Source organism: Odontesthes bonariensis, chromosome 11 (genome assembly GCF_027942865.1).
Source record: "Odontesthes bonariensis isolate fOdoBon6 chromosome 11, fOdoBon6.hap1, whole genome shotgun sequence".
Classification (NCBI taxonomy): Eukaryota; Metazoa; Chordata; class Actinopteri; order Atheriniformes; family Atherinopsidae; genus Odontesthes; species Odontesthes bonariensis.
Window position 1 is genome coordinate 12,608,011 of NC_134516.1, and position 17,151 is coordinate 12,625,161.

Sequence of the window (17,151 nt, forward strand, 5' to 3'; positions counted from 1 at the left end):
ATTATATAGCTGCTGGAATGATACGTGTCTTCCAGTTTTACACATAATTGGCCTGAGAGGCTGATGTTGATCCTGCACACGTTCTTCTCTCATGTGTTTCTTCTCTGCAGCTGAAAATGGGACTCTCAGATAGCTTAGTGTCCTGTCTTCTGTTCCCTGTGTGTACTTTTGTGTTCATCGTCACACAGAGAGAGCGAAGCTGCTTAATTAGTTGAAATCATCATAAATTGCGTCTATTTGAAACAGTAACATTGTCGCTTACAAGTCAGAACACAATACTAGATGTTGTTTGTGCATCTATGAAAGCGTCATTTGCGACTGCGTCCCTCGCTTACGGCCATACCACCCTGAACACGCCCGATCTCGTCCGATCTCGGAAGCTAAGCAGGGTCGGGCCTGGTTAGTACTTGGATGGGAGACCGCCTGGGAATACCAGGTGCTGTAAGTGTTTTTTTTTTAACCAACAGGGGGCGCTGTTCCATTAAACTTCACATTAAGAATACTGAGATGTACAAGTAAACAAATACAATCCCACAGACAGCGACTTATTTTGAACTATTCAAGACCGGATATGTATATTGAACACCTGTTGCTTTCCTTAGCCTGGAAAATCTCTTGGAATTGGCTTTGTATGTATGACTTGGACTCATTTTCATTTTAATGAATTGGATTTGATTGCTAATGCACCTGTTGCTCATCTTTTCTGTTCTAGTGGGGCAATCTCCCCATGTTAGTTATCTACAGTGTGAGGACCAATCCATGTCCCAACAGTTGAGTGTCGGGTCTCACGGCCAATAGAGAAGTCTTTCTTCATGCTCATCGTGCTATTTATGACGCGCCTGGCAGGCCTGCAGACCCTGGTGAACATGGTGAGTTCACTGTCCTCACGTCTCGTGCAAAGGAGCTACAGAGTCATTTACTGCGATAGTGAGCAAGTTCTATGTTTACATTTAGTTTTTATTTCATTTACCACTTTCTCACCTGTGAGTCTTTTATCACATAAACAGGAGCCAAAAAGTAAAGTCTTCTGACTTTTCATTTGGTCAAAGGAGTTTGAGCACAGATCCCCAAAATCAGTTTCTCTTCAGCGTACATGTCCTTTAATACACAATGAATTAAAGGAGGAGTTTTCTAACTAACCTGTCCACAGCTTCCACTTAACAAATGATACCAAATTAAGACTTAAGTCTTTTGCTGCCTAAAGTACACATTATGCATAATTAGCTTGAAAACTAAATGATTGGATACTTGATGCTCGTATGATCAAAAGCCATCATGACTAATTAAGTTTGTAAGCACATTAGGTCACATGTCATCAATCACTCAGTACCCACGTAACTGAAAATGCAACTACTTGTAAACTCTGCATCCAGTTTTTTGACAAAGATAGTGACAAGCGTGAAAGGCTTGAGCACAGACAGGAGGTGTTAATTTAGTGTGTTCTCAGTATGAGAGAGGAAGTTGTTCTGATCTACTGTTAAATGAAAAGTAAAAGAGAACGTTTCTGACTGACTGAGCAGCAGCGCCCCCTGCAGGTTGTAGAGGGAATTGAAAAAGCTTACAGCACCTGGTATTCCCAGGCGGTCTCCCATCCAAGTACTAACCAGGCCCGACCCTGCTTAGCTTCCGAGATCGGACGAGATCGGGCGTGTTCAGGGTGGTATGGCCGTAAGCGAAGGACACTGTGACAAATATCTATTATATAGCTGCTGGAATGATACGTGTCTTCCAGTTTTACACATAATTGGCCTGAGAGGCTGATGTTGATCCTCCACACGTTCTTCTTCTCTCATGTGTTTCTTCTCTGCAGCTGAAAATGGGACTCTCAGATAGCTTAGTGTCCTGTCTTCTGTTCCCTGTGTGTACTTTTGTGTTCATCGTCACACAGAGAGAGCGAAGCTGCTTAATTAGTTGAAATCATCATAAATTGCGTCTATTTGAAACAGTAACATTGTCGCTTACAAGTCAGAACACAATAATAGATGTTGTTTGTGCATCTATGAAAGCGTCATTTGCGACTGCTTCTCTCGCTTACGGCCATACCACCCTGAACACGCCCGATCTCGTCCGATCTCGGAAGCTAAGCAGGGTCGGGCCTGGTTAGTACTTGGATGGGAGACCGCCTGGGAATACCAGGTGCTGTAAGTGTTTTTTTAACCAACAGGGGGCGCTGTTCCATCAAACTTCACATTAAGAATACTGAGATGTACAAGTAAACAAATACAATCCCACAAACAGCGACTTATTTTGAACTATTCAAGACCGGATATGTATATTGAACACCTGTTGCTTTCCTTAGCCTGGAAAATCTCTTGGAATTGGCTTTGTATGTATGACTTGGACTCATTTTCATTTTAATGAATTGGATTTGATTGCTAATGCACCTGTTGCTCATCTTTTCTGTTCTAGTGGGGCAATCTCCCCATGTTAGTTATCTACAGTGTGAGGACCAATCCATGTCCCAACAGTTGAGTGTCGGGTCTCACGGCCAATAGAGAAGTCTTTCTTCATGCTCATCGTGCTATTTATGACGCGCCTGGCAGGCCTGCAGACCCTGGTGAACATGGTGAGTTCACTGTCCTCACGTCTCGTGCAAAGGAGCTACAGAGTCATTTACTGCGATAGTGAGCAAGTTCTATGTTTACATTTAGTTTTTATTTCATTTACCACTTTCTCACCTGTGAGTCTTTTATCACATAAACAGGAGCCAAAAAGTAAAGTCTTCTGACTTTTCATTTGGTCAAAAGAATTTGAGCACAGATCCCCAAAATCAGTTTCTCTTCAGCGTACATGTCCTTTAATACACAATGAATTAAAGGAGGAGTTTTCTAACTAACCTGTCCACAGCTTCCACTTAACAAATGATACCAAATTAAGACTTAAGTCTTTTGCTGCCTAAAGTACACATTATGCATAATTAGCTTGAAAACTAAATGATTGGATACTTGATGCTCGTATGATCAAAAGCCATCATGACTAATTAAGTTTGTAAGCACATTAGGTCACATGTCATCAATCACTCAGTACCCACGTAACTGAAAATGCAACTACTTGTAAACTCTGCATCCAGTTTTTTGACAAAGATAGTGACAAGCGTGAAAGGCTTGAGCACAGACAGGAGGTGTTAATTTAGTGTGTTCTCAGTATGAGAGAGGAAGTTGTTCTGATCTACTGTTAAATGAAAAGTAAAAGAGAACGTTTCTGACTGACTGAGCAGCAGCGCCCCCTGCAGGTTGTAGAGGGAATTGAAAAAGCTTACAGCACCTGGTATTCCCAGGCGGTCTCCCATCCAAGTACTAACCAGGCCCGACCCTGCTTAGCTTCCGAGATCGGACGAGATCGGGCGTGTTCAGGGTGGTATGGCCGTAAGCGAAGGACACTGTGACAAATATCTATTATATAGCTGCTGGAATGATACGTGTCTTCCAGTTTTACACATAATTGGCCTGAGAGGCTGATGTTGATCCTGCACACGTTCTTCTCTCATGTGTTTCTTCTCTGCAGCTGAAAATGGGACTCTCAGATAGCTTAGTGTCCTGTCTTCTGTTCCCTGTGTGTACTTTTGTGTTCATCGTCACACAGAGAGAGCGAAGCTGCTTAATTAGTTGAAATCATCATAAATTGCGTCTATTTGAAACAGTAACATTGTCGCTTACAAGTCAGAACACAATACTAGATGTTGTTTGTGCATCTATGAAAGCGTCATTTGCGACTGCGTCTCTCGCTTACGGCCATACCACCCTGAACACGCCCGATCTCGTCCGATCTCGGAAGCTAAGCAGGGTCGGGCCTGGTTAGTACTTGGATGGGAGACCGCCTGGGAATACCAGGTGCTGTAAGTGTTTTTTTTTTAACCAACAGGGGGCGCTGTTCCATTAAACTTCACATTAAGAATACTGAGATGTACAAGTAAACAAATACAATCCCACAGACAGCGACTTATTTTGAACTATTCAAGACCGGATATGTATATTGAACACCTGTTGCTTTCCTTAGCCTGGAAAATCTCTTGGAATTGGCTTTGTATGTATGACTTGGACTCATTTTCATTTTAATGAATTGGATTTGATTGCTAATGCACCTGTTGCTCATCTTTTCTGTTCTAGTGGGGCAATCTCCCCATGTTAGTTATCTACAGTGTGAGGACCAATCCATGTCCCAACAGTTGAGTGTCGGGTCTCACGGCCAATAGAGAAGTCTTTCTTCATGCTCATCGTGCTATTTATGACGCGCCTGGCAGGCCTGCAGACCCTGGTGAACATGGTGAGTTCACTGTCCTCATGTCTCGTGCAAAGGAGCTACAGAGTCATTTACTGCGATAGTGAGCAAGTTCTATGTTTACATTTAGTTTTTATTTCATTTACCACTTTCTCACCTGTGAGTCTTTTATCACATAAACAGGAGCCAAAAAGTAAAGTCTTCTGACTTTTCATTTGGTCAAAAGAGTTTGAGCACAGATCCCCAAAATCAGTTTCTCTTCAGCGTACATGTCCTTTAATACACAATGAATTAAAGGAGGAGTTTTCTAACTAACCTGTCCACAGCTTCCACTTAACAAATGATACCAAATTAAGACTTAAGTCTTTTGCTGCCTAAAGTACACATTATGCATAATTAGCTTGAAAACTAAATGATTGGATACTTGATGCTCGTATGATCAAAAGCCATCATGACTAATTAAATTTGTAAGCACATTAGGTCACATGTCATCAATCACTCAGTACCCACGTAACTGAAAATGCAACTACTTGTAAACTCTGCATCCAGTTTTTTGACAAAGATAGTGACAAGCGTGAAAGGCTTGAGCACAGACAGGAGGTGTTAATTTAGTGTGTTCTCAGTATGAGAGAGGAAGTTGTTCTGATCTACTGTTAAATGAAAAGTAAAAGAGAACGTTTCTGACTGACTGAGCAGCAGCGCCCCCTGCAGGTTGTAGAGGGAATTGAAAAAGCTTACAGCACCTGGTATTCCCAGGCGGTCTCCCATCCAAGTACTAACCAGGCCCGACCCTGCTTAGCTTCCGAGATCGGACGAGATCGGGCGTGTTCAGGGTGGTATGGCCGTAAGCGAAGGACACTGTGACAAATATCTATTATATAGCTGCTGGAATGATACGTGTCTTCCAGTTTTACACATAATTGGCCTGAGAGGCTGATGTTGATCCTCCACACGTTCTTCTTCTCTCATGTGTTTCTTCTCTGCAGCTGAAAATGGGACTCTCAGATAGCTTAGTGTCCTGTCTTCTGTTCCCTGTGTGTACTTTTGTGTTCATCGTCACACAGAGAGAGCGAAGCTGCTTAATTAGTTGAAATCATCATAAATTGCGTCTATTTGAAACAGTAACATTGTCGCTTACAAGTCAGAACACAATAATAGATGTTGTTTGTGCATCTATGAAAGCGTCATTTGCGACTGCTTCTCTCGCTTACGGCCATACCACCCTGAACACGCCCGATCTCGTCCGATCTCGGAAGCTAAGCAGGGTCGGGCCTGGTTAGTACTTGGATGGGAGACCGCCTGGGAATACCAGGTGCTGTAAGTGTTTTTTTAACCAACAGGGGGCGCTGTTCCATTAAACTTCACATTAAGAATACTGAGATGTACAAGTAAACAAATACAATCCCACAGACAGCGACTTATTTTGAACTATTCAAGACCGGATATGTATATTGAACACCTGTTGCTTTCCTTAGCCTGGAAAATCTCTTGGAATTGGCTTTGTATGTATGACTTGGACTCATTTTCATTTTAATGAATTGGATTTGATTGCTAATGCACCTGTTGCTCATCTTTTCTGTTCTAGTGGGGCAATCTCCCCATGTTAGTTATCTACAGTGTGAGGACCAATCCATGTCCCAACAGTTGAGTGTCGGGTCTCACGGCCAATAGAGAAGTCTTTCTTCATGCTCATCGTGCTATTTATGACGCGCCTGGCAGGCCTGCAGACCCTGGTGAACATGGTGAGTTCACTGTCCTCACGTCTCGTGCAAAGGAGCTACAGAGTCATTTACTGCGATAGTGAGCAAGTTCTATGTTTACATTTAGTTTTTATTTCATTTACCACTTTCTCACCTGTGAGTCTTTTATCACATAAACAGGAGCCAAAAAGTAAAGTCTTCTGACTTTTCATTTGGTCAAAAGAGTTTGAGCACAGATCCCCAAAATCAGTTTCTCTTCAGCGTACATGTCCTTTAATACACAATGAATTAAAGGAGGAGTTTTCTAACTAACCTGTCCACAGCTTCCACTTAACAAATGATACCAAATTAAGACTTAAGTCTTTTGCTGCCTAAAGTACACATTATGCATAATTAGCTTGAAAACTAAATGATTGGATACTTGATGCTCGTATGATCAAAAGCCATCATGACTAATTAAATTTGTAAGCACATTAGGTCACATGTCATCAATCACTCAGTACCCACGTAACTGAAAATGCAACTCCTTGTAAACTCTGCATCCAGTTTTTTGACAAAGATAGTGACAAGCGTGAAAGGCTTGAGCACAGACAGGAGGTGTTAATTTAGTGTGTTCTCAGTATGAGAGAGGAAGTTGTTCTGATCTACTGTTAAATGAAAAGTAAAAGAGAACGTTTCTGACTGACTGAGCAGCAGCGCCCCCTGCAGGTTGTAGAGGGAATTGAAAAAGCTTACAGCACCTGGTATTCCCAGGCGGTCTCCCATCCAAGTACTAACCAGGCCCGACCCTGCTTAGCTTCCGAGATCGGACGAGATCGGGCGTGTTCAGGGTGGTATGGCCGTAAGCGAAGGACACTGTGACAAATATCTATTATATAGCTGCTGGAATGATACGTGTCTTCCAGTTTTACACATAATTGGCCTGAGAGGCTGATGTTGATCCTGCACACGTTCTTCTCTCATGTGTTTCTTCTCTGCAGCTGAAAATGGGACTCTCAGATAGCTTAGTGTCCTGTCTTCTGTTCCCTGTGTGTACTTTTGTGTTCATCGTCACACAGAGAGAGCGAAGCTGCTTAATTAGTTGAAATCATCATAAATTGCGTCTATTTGAAACAGTAACATTGTCGCTTACAAGTCAGAACACAATACTAGATGTTGTTTGTGCATCTATGAAAGCGTCATTTGCGACTGCGTCCCTCGCTTACGGCCATACCACCCTGAACACGCCCGATCTCGTCCGATCTCGGAAGCTAAGCAGGGTCGGGCCTGGTTAGTACTTGGATGGGAGACCGCCTGGGAATACCAGGTGCTGTAAGTGTTTTTTTTTTAACCAACAGGGGGCGCTGTTCCATTAAACTTCACATTAAGAATACTGAGATGTACAAGTAAACAAATACAATCCCACAGACAGCGACTTATTTTGAACTATTCAAGACCGGATATGTATATTGAACACCTGTTGCTTTCCTTAGCCTGGAAAATCTCTTGGAATTGGCTTTGTATGTATGACTTGGACTCATTTTCATTTTAATGAATTGGATTTGATTGCTAATGCACCTGTTGCTCATCTTTTCTGTTCTAGTGGGGCAATCTCCCCATGTTAGTTATCTACAGTGTGAGGACCAATCCATGTCCCAACAGTTGAGTGTCGGGTCTCACGGCCAATAGAGAAGTCTTTCTTCATGCTCATCGTGCTATTTATGACGCGCCTGGCAGGCCTGCAGACCCTGGTGAACATGGTGAGTTCACTGTCCTCACGTCTCGTGCAAAGGAGCTACAGAGTCATTTACTGCGATAGTGAGCAAGTTCTATGTTTACATTTAGTTTTTATTTCATTTACCACTTTCTCACCTGTGAGTCTTTTATCACATAAACAGGAGCCAAAAAGTAAAGTCTTCTGACTTTTCATTTGGTCAAAGGAGTTTGAGCACAGATCCCCAAAATCAGTTTCTCTTCAGCGTACATGTCCTTTAATACACAATGAATTAAAGGAGGAGTTTTCTAACTAACCTGTCCACAGCTTCCACTTAACAAATGATACCAAATTAAGACTTAAGTCTTTTGCTGCCTAAAGTACACATTATGCATAATTAGCTTGAAAACTAAATGATTGGATACTTGATGCTCGTATGATCAAAAGCCATCATGACTAATTAAGTTTGTAAGCACATTAGGTCACATGTCATCAATCACTCAGTACCCACGTAACTGAAAATGCAACTACTTGTAAACTCTGCATCCAGTTTTTTGACAAAGATAGTGACAAGCGTGAAAGGCTTGAGCACAGACAGGAGGTGTTAATTTAGTGTGTTCTCAGTATGAGAGAGGAAGTTGTTCTGATCTACTGTTAAATGAAAAGTAAAAGAGAACGTTTCTGACTGACTGAGCAGCAGCGCCCCCTGCAGGTTGTAGAGGGAATTGAAAAAGCTTACAGCACCTGGTATTCCCAGGCGGTCTCCCATCCAAGTACTAACCAGGCCCGACCCTGCTTAGCTTCCGAGATCGGACGAGATCGGGCGTGTTCAGGGTGGTATGGCCGTAAGCGAAGGACACTGTGACAAATATCTATTATATAGCTGCTGGAATGATACGTGTCTTCCAGTTTTACACATAATTGGCCTGAGAGGCTGATGTTGATCCTCCACACGTTCTTCTTCTCTCATGTGTTTCTTCTCTGCAGCTGAAAATGGGACTCTCAGATAGCTTAGTGTCCTGTCTTCTGTTCCCTGTGTGTACTTTTGTGTTCATCGTCACACAGAGAGAGCGAAGCTGCTTAATTAGTTGAAATCATCATAAATTGCGTCTATTTGAAACAGTAACATTGTCGCTTACAAGTCAGAACACAATAATAGATGTTGTTTGTGCATCTATGAAAGCGTCATTTGCGACTGCTTCTCTCGCTTACGGCCATACCACCCTGAACACGCCCGATCTCGTCCGATCTCGGAAGCTAAGCAGGGTCGGGCCTGGTTAGTACTTGGATGGGAGACCGCCTGGGAATACCAGGTGCTGTAAGTGTTTTTTTAACCAACAGGGGGCGCTGTTCCATCAAACTTCACATTAAGAATACTGAGATGTACAAGTAAACAAATACAATCCCACAAACAGCGACTTATTTTGAACTATTCAAGACCGGATATGTATATTGAACACCTGTTGCTTTCCTTAGCCTGGAAAATCTCTTGGAATTGGCTTTGTATGTATGACTTGGACTCATTTTCATTTTAATGAATTGGATTTGATTGCTAATGCACCTGTTGCTCATCTTTTCTGTTCTAGTGGGGCAATCTCCCCATGTTAGTTATCTACAGTGTGAGGACCAATCCATGTCCCAACAGTTGAGTGTCGGGTCTCACGGCCAATAGAGAAGTCTTTCTTCATGCTCATCGTGCTATTTATGACGCGCCTGGCAGGCCTGCAGACCCTGGTGAACATGGTGAGTTCACTGTCCTCACGTCTCGTGCAAAGGAGCTACAGAGTCATTTACTGCGATAGTGAGCAAGTTCTATGTTTACATTTAGTTTTTATTTCATTTACCACTTTCTCACCTGTGAGTCTTTTATCACATAAACAGGAGCCAAAAAGTAAAGTCTTCTGACTTTTCATTTGGTCAAAAGAATTTGAGCACAGATCCCCAAAATCAGTTTCTCTTCAGCGTACATGTCCTTTAATACACAATGAATTAAAGGAGGAGTTTTCTAACTAACCTGTCCACAGCTTCCACTTAACAAATGATACCAAATTAAGACTTAAGTCTTTTGCTGCCTAAAGTACACATTATGCATAATTAGCTTGAAAACTAAATGATTGGATACTTGATGCTCGTATGATCAAAAGCCATCATGACTAATTAAGTTTGTAAGCACATTAGGTCACATGTCATCAATCACTCAGTACCCACGTAACTGAAAATGCAACTACTTGTAAACTCTGCATCCAGTTTTTTGACAAAGATAGTGACAAGCGTGAAAGGCTTGAGCACAGACAGGAGGTGTTAATTTAGTGTGTTCTCAGTATGAGAGAGGAAGTTGTTCTGATCTACTGTTAAATGAAAAGTAAAAGAGAACGTTTCTGACTGACTGAGCAGCAGCGCCCCCTGCAGGTTGTAGAGGGAATTGAAAAAGCTTACAGCACCTGGTATTCCCAGGCGGTCTCCCATCCAAGTACTAACCAGGCCCGACCCTGCTTAGCTTCCGAGATCGGACGAGATCGGGCGTGTTCAGGGTGGTATGGCCGTAAGCGAAGGACACTGTGACAAATATCTATTATATAGCTGCTGGAATGATACGTGTCTTCCAGTTTTACACATAATTGGCCTGAGAGGCTGATGTTGATCCTGCACACGTTCTTCTCTCATGTGTTTCTTCTCTGCAGCTGAAAATGGGACTCTCAGATAGCTTAGTGTCCTGTCTTCTGTTCCCTGTGTGTACTTTTGTGTTCATCGTCACACAGAGAGAGCGAAGCTGCTTAATTAGTTGAAATCATCATAAATTGCGTCTATTTGAAACAGTAACATTGTCGCTTACAAGTCAGAACACAATAATAGATGTTGTTTGTGCATCTATGAAAGCGTCATTTGCGACTGCTTCTCTCGCTTACGGCCATACCACCCTGAACACGCCCGATCTCGTCCGATCTCGGAAGCTAAGCAGGGTCGGGCCTGGTTAGTACTTGGATGGGAGACCGCCTGGGAATACCAGGTGCTGTAAGTGTTTTTTTAACCAACAGGGGGCGCTGTTCCATCAAACTTCACATTAAGAATACTGAGATGTACAAGTAAACAAATACAATCCCACAAACAGCGACTTATTTTGAACTATTCAAGACCGGATATGTATATTGAACACCTGTTGCTTTCCTTAGCCTGGAAAATCTCTTGGAATTGGCTTTGTATGTATGACTTGGACTCATTTTCATTTTAATGAATTGGATTTGATTGCTAATGCACCTGTTGCTCATCTTTTCTGTTCTAGTGGGGCAATCTCCCCATGTTAGTTATCTACAGTGTGAGGACCAATCCATGTCCCAACAGTTGAGTGTCGGGTCTCACGGCCAATAGAGAAGTCTTTCTTCATGCTCATCGTGCTATTTATGACGCGCCTGGCAGGCCTGCAGACCCTGGTGAACATGGTGAGTTCACTGTCCTCACGTCTCGTGCAAAGGAGCTACAGAGTCATTTACTGCGATAGTGAGCAAGTTCTATGTTTACATTTAGTTTTTATTTCATTTACCACTTTCTCACCTGTGAGTCTTTTATCACATAAACAGGAGCCAAAAAGTAAAGTCTTCTGACTTTTCATTTGGTCAAAAGAATTTGAGCACAGATCCCCAAAATCAGTTTCTCTTCAGCGTACATGTCCTTTAATACACAATGAATTAAAGGAGGAGTTTTCTAACTAACCTGTCCACAGCTTCCACTTAACAAATGATACCAAATTAAGACTTAAGTCTTTTGCTGCCTAAAGTACACATTATGCATAATTAGCTTGAAAACTAAATGATTGGATACTTGATGCTCGTATGATCAAAAGCCATCATGACTAATTAAGTTTGTAAGCACATTAGGTCACATGTCATCAATCACTCAGTACCCACGTAACTGAAAATGCAACTACTTGTAAACTCTGCATCCAGTTTTTTGACAAAGATAGTGACAAGCGTGAAAGGCTTGAGCACAGACAGGAGGTGTTAATTTAGTGTGTTCTCAGTATGAGAGAGGAAGTTGTTCTGATCTACTGTTAAATGAAAAGTAAAAGAGAACGTTTCTGACTGACTGAGCAGCAGCGCCCCCTGCAGGTTGTAGAGGGAATTGAAAAAGCTTACAGCACCTGGTATTCCCAGGCGGTCTCCCATCCAAGTACTAACCAGGCCCGACCCTGCTTAGCTTCCGAGATCGGACGAGATCGGGCGTGTTCAGGGTGGTATGGCCGTAAGCGAAGGACACTGTGACAAATATCTATTATATAGCTGCTGGAATGATACGTGTCTTCCAGTTTTACACATAATTGGCCTGAGAGGCTGATGTTGATCCTGCACACGTTCTTCTCTCATGTGTTTCTTCTCTGCAGCTGAAAATGGGACTCTCAGATAGCTTAGTGTCCTGTCTTCTGTTCCCTGTGTGTACTTTTGTGTTCATCGTCACACAGAGAGAGCGAAGCTGCTTAATTAGTTGAAATCATCATAAATTGCGTCTATTTGAAACAGTAACATTGTCGCTTACAAGTCAGAACACAATACTAGATGTTGTTTGTGCATCTATGAAAGCGTCATTTGCGACTGCGTCTCTCGCTTACGGCCATACCACCCTGAACACGCCCGATCTCGTCCGATCTCGGAAGCTAAGCAGGGTCGGGCCTGGTTAGTACTTGGATGGGAGACCGCCTGGGAATACCAGGTGCTGTAAGTGTTTTTTTTTTAACCAACAGGGGGCGCTGTTCCATTAAACTTCACATTAAGAATACTGAGATGTACAAGTAAACAAATACAATCCCACAGACAGCGACTTATTTTGAACTATTCAAGACCGGATATGTATATTGAACACCTGTTGCTTTCCTTAGCCTGGAAAATCTCTTGGAATTGGCTTTGTATGTATGACTTGGACTCATTTTCATTTTAATGAATTGGATTTGATTGCTAATGCACCTGTTGCTCATCTTTTCTGTTCTAGTGGGGCAATCTCCCCATGTTAGTTATCTACAGTGTGAGGACCAATCCATGTCCCAACAGTTGAGTGTCGGGTCTCACGGCCAATAGAGAAGTCTTTCTTCATGCTCATCGTGCTATTTATGACGCGCCTGGCAGGCCTGCAGACCCTGGTGAACATGGTGAGTTCACTGTCCTCACGTCTCGTGCAAAGGAGCTACAGAGTCATTTACTGCGATAGTGAGCAAGTTCTATGTTTACATTTAGTTTTTATTTCATTTACCACTTTCTCACCTGTGAGTCTTTTATCACATAAACAGGAGCCAAAAAGTAAAGTCTTCTGACTTTTCATTTGGTCAAAAGAGTTTGAGCACAGATCCCCAAAATCAGTTTCTCTTCAGCGTACATGTCCTTTAATACACAATGAATTAAAGGAGGAGTTTTCTAACTAACCTGTCCACAGCTTCCACTTAACAAATGATACCAAATTAAGACTTAAGTCTTTTGCTGCCTAAAGTACACATTATGCATAATTAGCTTGAAAACTAAATGATTGGATACTTGATGCTCGTATGATCAAAAGCCATCATGACTAATTAAATTTGTAAGCACATTAGGTCACATGTCATCAATCACTCAGTACCCACGTAACTGAAAATGCAACTACTTGTAAACTCTGCATCCAGTTTTTTGACAAAGATAGTGACAAGCGTGAAAGGCTTGAGCACAGACAGGAGGTGTTAATTTAGTGTGTTCTCAGTATGAGAGAGGAAGTTGTTCTGATCTACTGTTAAATGAAAAGTAAAAGAGAACGTTTCTGACTGACTGAGCAGCAGCGCCCCCTGCAGGTTGTAGAGGGAATTGAAAAAGCTTACAGCACCTGGTATTCCCAGGCGGTCTCCCATCCAAGTACTAACCAGGCCCGACCCTGCTTAGCTTCCGAGATCGGACGAGATCGGGCGTGTTCAGGGTGGTATGGCCGTAAGCGAAGGACACTGTGACAAATATCTATTATATAGCTGCTGGAATGATACGTGTCTTCCAGTTTTACACATAATTGGCCTGAGAGGCTGATGTTGATCCTCCACACGTTCTTCTTCTCTCATGTGTTTCTTCTCTGCAGCTGAAAATGGGACTCTCAGATAGCTTAGTGTCCTGTCTTCTGTTCCCTGTGTGTACTTTTGTGTTCATCGTCACACAGAGAGAGCGAAGCTGCTTAATTAGTTGAAATCATCATAAATTGCGTCTATTTGAAACAGTAACATTGTCGCTTACAAGTCAGAACACAATAATAGATGTTGTTTGTGCATCTATGAAAGCGTCATTTGCGACTGCTTCTCTCGCTTACGGCCATACCACCCTGAACACGCCCGATCTCGTCCGATCTCGGAAGCTAAGCAGGGTCGGGCCTGGTTAGTACTTGGATGGGAGACCGCCTGGGAATACCAGGTGCTGTAAGTGTTTTTTTAACCAACAGGGGGCGCTGTTCCATCAAACTTCACATTAAGAATACTGAGATGTACAAGTAAACAAATACAATCCCACAAACAGCGACTTATTTTGAACTATTCAAGACCGGATATGTATATTGAACACCTGTTGCTTTCCTTAGCCTGGAAAATCTCTTGGAATTGGCTTTGTATGTATGACTTGGACTCATTTTCATTTTAATGAATTGGATTTGATTGCTAATGCACCTGTTGCTCATCTTTTCTGTTCTAGTGGGGCAATCTCCCCATGTTAGTTATCTACAGTGTGAGGACCAATCCATGTCCCAACAGTTGAGTGTCGGGTCTCACGGCCAATAGAGAAGTCTTTCTTCATGCTCATCGTGCTATTTATGACGCGCCTGGCAGGCCTGCAGACCCTGGTGAACATGGTGAGTTCACTGTCCTCACGTCTCGTGCAAAGGAGCTACAGAGTCATTTACTGCGATAGTGAGCAAGTTCTATGTTTACATTTAGTTTTTATTTCATTTACCACTTTCTCACCTGTGAGTCTTTTATCACATAAACAGGAGCCAAAAAGTAAAGTCTTCTGACTTTTCATTTGGTCAAAAGAATTTGAGCACAGATCCCCAAAATCAGTTTCTCTTCAGCGTACATGTCCTTTAATACACAATGAATTAAAGGAGGAGTTTTCTAACTAACCTGTCCACAGCTTCCACTTAACAAATGATACCAAATTAAGACTTAAGTCTTTTGCTGCCTAAAGTACACATTATGCATAATTAGCTTGAAAACTAAATGATTGGATACTTGATGCTCGTATGATCAAAAGCCATCATGACTAATTAAGTTTGTAAGCACATTAGGTCACATGTCATCAATCACTCAGTACCCACGTAACTGAAAATGCAACTACTTGTAAACTCTGCATCCAGTTTTTTGACAAAGATAGTGACAAGCGTGAAAGGCTTGAGCACAGACAGGAGGTGTTAATTTAGTGTGTTCTCAGTATGAGAGAGGAAGTTGTTCTGATCTACTGTTAAATGAAAAGTAAAAGAGAACGTTTCTGACTGACTGAGCAGCAGCGCCCCCTGCAGGTTGTAGAGGGAATTGAAAAAGCTTACAGCACCTGGTATTCCCAGGCGGTCTCCCATCCAAGTACTAACCAGGCCCGACCCTGCTTAGCTTCCGAGATCGGACGAGATCGGGCGTGTTCAGGGTGGTATGGCCGTAAGCGAAGGACACTGTGACAAATATCTATTATATAGCTGCTGGAATGATACGTGTCTTCCAGTTTTACACATAATTGGCCTGAGAGGCTGATGTTGATCCTGCACACGTTCTTCTCTCATGTGTTTCTTCTCTGCAGCTGAAAATGGGACTCTCAGATAGCTTAGTGTCCTGTCTTCTGTTCCCTGTGTGTACTTTTGTGTTCATCGTCACACAGAGAGAGCGAAGCTGCTTAATTAGTTGAAATCATCATAAATTGCGTCTATTTGAAACAGTAACATTGTCGCTTACAAGTCAGAACACAATACTAGATGTTGTTTGTGCATCTATGAAAGCGTCATTTGCGACTGCGTCTCTCGCTTACGGCCATACCACCCTGAACACGCCCGATCTCGTCCGATCTCGGAAGCTAAGCAGGGTCGGGCCTGGTTAGTACTTGGATGGGAGACCGCCTGGGAATACCAGGTGCTGTAAGTGTTTTTTTTTTAACCAACAGGGGGCGCTGTTCCATTAAACTTCACATTAAGAATACTGAGATGTACAAGTAAACAAATACAATCCCACAGACAGCGACTTATTTTGAACTATTCAAGACCGGATATGTATATTGAACACCTGTTGCTTTCCTTAGCCTGGAAAATCTCTTGGAATTGGCTTTGTATGTATGACTTGGACTCATTTTCATTTTAATGAATTGGATTTGATTGCTAATGCACCTGTTGCTCATCTTTTCTGTTCTAGTGGGGCAATCTCCCCATGTTAGTTATCTACAGTGTGAGGACCAATCCATGTCCCAACAGTTGAGTGTCGGGTCTCACGGCCAATAGAGAAGTCTTTCTTCATGCTCATCGTGCTATTTATGACGCGCCTGGCAGGCCTGCAGACCCTGGTGAACATGGTGAGTTCACTGTCCTCACGTCTCGTGCAAAGGAGCTACAGAGTCATTTACTGCGATAGTGAGCAAGTTCTATGTTTACATTTAGTTTTTATTTCATTTACCACTTTCTCACCTGTGAGTCTTTTATCACATAAACAGGAGCCAAAAAGTAAAGTCTTCTGACTTTTCATTTGGTCAAAAGAGTTTGAGCACAGATCCCCAAAATCAGTTTCTCTTCAGCGTACATGTCCTTTAATACACAATGAATTAAAGGAGGAGTTTTCTAACTAACCTGTCCACAGCTTCCACTTAACAAATGATACCAAATTAAGACTTAAGTCTTTTGCTGCCTAAAGTACACATTATGCATAATTAGCTTGAAAACTAAATGATTGGATACTTGATGCTCGTATGATCAAAAGCCATCATGACTAATTAAATTTGTAAGCACATTAGGTCACATGTCATCAATCACTCAGTACCCACGTAACTGAAAATGCAACTACTTGTAAACTCTGCATCCAGTTTTTTGACAAAGATAGTGACAAGCGTGAAAGGCTTGAGCACAGACAGGAGGTGTTAATTTAGTGTGTTCTCAGTATGAGAGAGGAAGTTGTTCTGATCTACTGTTAAATGAAAAGTAAAAGAGAACGTTTCTGACTGACTGAGCAGCAGCGCCCCCTGCAGGTTGTAGAGGGAATTGAAAAAGCTTACAGCACCTGGTATTCCCAGGCGGTCTCCCATCCAAGTACTAACCAGGCCCGACCCTGCTTAGCTTCCGAGATCGGACGAGATCGGGCGTGTTCAGGGTGGTATGGCCGTAAGCGAAGGACACTGTGACAAATATCTATTATATAGCTGCTGGAATGATACGTGTCTTCCAGTTTTACACATAATTGGCCTGAGAGGCTGATGTTGATCCTCCACACGTTCTTCTTCTCTCATGTGTTTCTTCTCTGCAGCTGAAAATGGGACTCTCAGATAGCTTAGTGTCCTGTCTTCTGTTCCCTGTGTGTACTTTTGTGTTCATCGT

At 42.4% G+C, this 17,151-nt stretch overlaps 20 non-coding genes across 20 annotated transcripts; 10 read left to right on the top strand and 10 right to left on the bottom strand.

Moving 5' to 3' along the window:
* The first annotated feature begins 329 nt into the window (after nucleotides 1–329).
* LOC142392688 (5S ribosomal RNA) lies at nucleotides 330–448 on the top strand. The gene has a single exon (XR_012771326.1). It is a non-coding gene; the product is annotated as a 5S ribosomal RNA (ribosomal RNA).
* Nucleotides 449–1,555: 1,107 nt separating this feature from the next.
* Nucleotides 1,556–1,674, bottom strand: LOC142392377 (5S ribosomal RNA). The gene has a single exon (XR_012771032.1). It is a non-coding gene; the product is annotated as a 5S ribosomal RNA (ribosomal RNA).
* A 355-nt stretch (nucleotides 1,675–2,029) lies between these two features.
* On the top strand, nucleotides 2,030–2,148 carry LOC142392700 (5S ribosomal RNA). The gene has a single exon (XR_012771337.1). It is a non-coding gene; the product is annotated as a 5S ribosomal RNA (ribosomal RNA).
* Nucleotides 2,149–3,252: 1,104 nt separating this feature from the next.
* On the bottom strand, nucleotides 3,253–3,371 carry LOC142392494 (5S ribosomal RNA). The gene has a single exon (XR_012771143.1). It is a non-coding gene; the product is annotated as a 5S ribosomal RNA (ribosomal RNA).
* A 352-nt stretch (nucleotides 3,372–3,723) lies between these two features.
* LOC142392711 (5S ribosomal RNA) lies at nucleotides 3,724–3,842 on the top strand. Its single transcript, XR_012771348.1, has one exon. It is a non-coding gene; the product is annotated as a 5S ribosomal RNA (ribosomal RNA).
* A 1,107-nt stretch (nucleotides 3,843–4,949) lies between these two features.
* On the bottom strand, nucleotides 4,950–5,068 carry LOC142392611 (5S ribosomal RNA). Its single transcript, XR_012771254.1, has one exon. It is a non-coding gene; the product is annotated as a 5S ribosomal RNA (ribosomal RNA).
* A 355-nt stretch (nucleotides 5,069–5,423) lies between these two features.
* On the top strand, nucleotides 5,424–5,542 carry LOC142392722 (5S ribosomal RNA). The gene has a single exon (XR_012771359.1). It is a non-coding gene; the product is annotated as a 5S ribosomal RNA (ribosomal RNA).
* Nucleotides 5,543–6,646: 1,104 nt separating this feature from the next.
* On the bottom strand, nucleotides 6,647–6,765 carry LOC142392729 (5S ribosomal RNA). Its single transcript, XR_012771365.1, has one exon. It is a non-coding gene; the product is annotated as a 5S ribosomal RNA (ribosomal RNA).
* Nucleotides 6,766–7,117: 352 nt separating this feature from the next.
* LOC142392735 (5S ribosomal RNA) lies at nucleotides 7,118–7,236 on the top strand. Its single transcript, XR_012771371.1, has one exon. It is a non-coding gene; the product is annotated as a 5S ribosomal RNA (ribosomal RNA).
* Nucleotides 7,237–8,343: 1,107 nt separating this feature from the next.
* On the bottom strand, nucleotides 8,344–8,462 carry LOC142392845 (5S ribosomal RNA). Its single transcript, XR_012771476.1, has one exon. It is a non-coding gene; the product is annotated as a 5S ribosomal RNA (ribosomal RNA).
* Nucleotides 8,463–8,817: 355 nt separating this feature from the next.
* Nucleotides 8,818–8,936, top strand: LOC142392746 (5S ribosomal RNA). Its single transcript, XR_012771382.1, has one exon. It is a non-coding gene; the product is annotated as a 5S ribosomal RNA (ribosomal RNA).
* Nucleotides 8,937–10,040: 1,104 nt separating this feature from the next.
* On the bottom strand, nucleotides 10,041–10,159 carry LOC142392960 (5S ribosomal RNA). Its single transcript, XR_012771587.1, has one exon. It is a non-coding gene; the product is annotated as a 5S ribosomal RNA (ribosomal RNA).
* A 352-nt stretch (nucleotides 10,160–10,511) lies between these two features.
* Nucleotides 10,512–10,630, top strand: LOC142392758 (5S ribosomal RNA). Its single transcript, XR_012771393.1, has one exon. It is a non-coding gene; the product is annotated as a 5S ribosomal RNA (ribosomal RNA).
* A 1,104-nt stretch (nucleotides 10,631–11,734) lies between these two features.
* Nucleotides 11,735–11,853, bottom strand: LOC142393076 (5S ribosomal RNA). Its single transcript, XR_012771698.1, has one exon. It is a non-coding gene; the product is annotated as a 5S ribosomal RNA (ribosomal RNA).
* Nucleotides 11,854–12,205: 352 nt separating this feature from the next.
* Nucleotides 12,206–12,324, top strand: LOC142392769 (5S ribosomal RNA). Its single transcript, XR_012771404.1, has one exon. It is a non-coding gene; the product is annotated as a 5S ribosomal RNA (ribosomal RNA).
* Nucleotides 12,325–13,431: 1,107 nt separating this feature from the next.
* On the bottom strand, nucleotides 13,432–13,550 carry LOC142393193 (5S ribosomal RNA). Its single transcript, XR_012771810.1, has one exon. It is a non-coding gene; the product is annotated as a 5S ribosomal RNA (ribosomal RNA).
* Nucleotides 13,551–13,905: 355 nt separating this feature from the next.
* Nucleotides 13,906–14,024, top strand: LOC142392780 (5S ribosomal RNA). The gene has a single exon (XR_012771415.1). It is a non-coding gene; the product is annotated as a 5S ribosomal RNA (ribosomal RNA).
* A 1,104-nt stretch (nucleotides 14,025–15,128) lies between these two features.
* Nucleotides 15,129–15,247, bottom strand: LOC142393311 (5S ribosomal RNA). The gene has a single exon (XR_012771922.1). It is a non-coding gene; the product is annotated as a 5S ribosomal RNA (ribosomal RNA).
* Nucleotides 15,248–15,599: 352 nt separating this feature from the next.
* Nucleotides 15,600–15,718, top strand: LOC142392791 (5S ribosomal RNA). The gene has a single exon (XR_012771426.1). It is a non-coding gene; the product is annotated as a 5S ribosomal RNA (ribosomal RNA).
* A 1,107-nt stretch (nucleotides 15,719–16,825) lies between these two features.
* LOC142393428 (5S ribosomal RNA) lies at nucleotides 16,826–16,944 on the bottom strand. The gene has a single exon (XR_012772033.1). It is a non-coding gene; the product is annotated as a 5S ribosomal RNA (ribosomal RNA).
* Nucleotides 16,945–17,151: the final 207 nt, after the last annotated feature.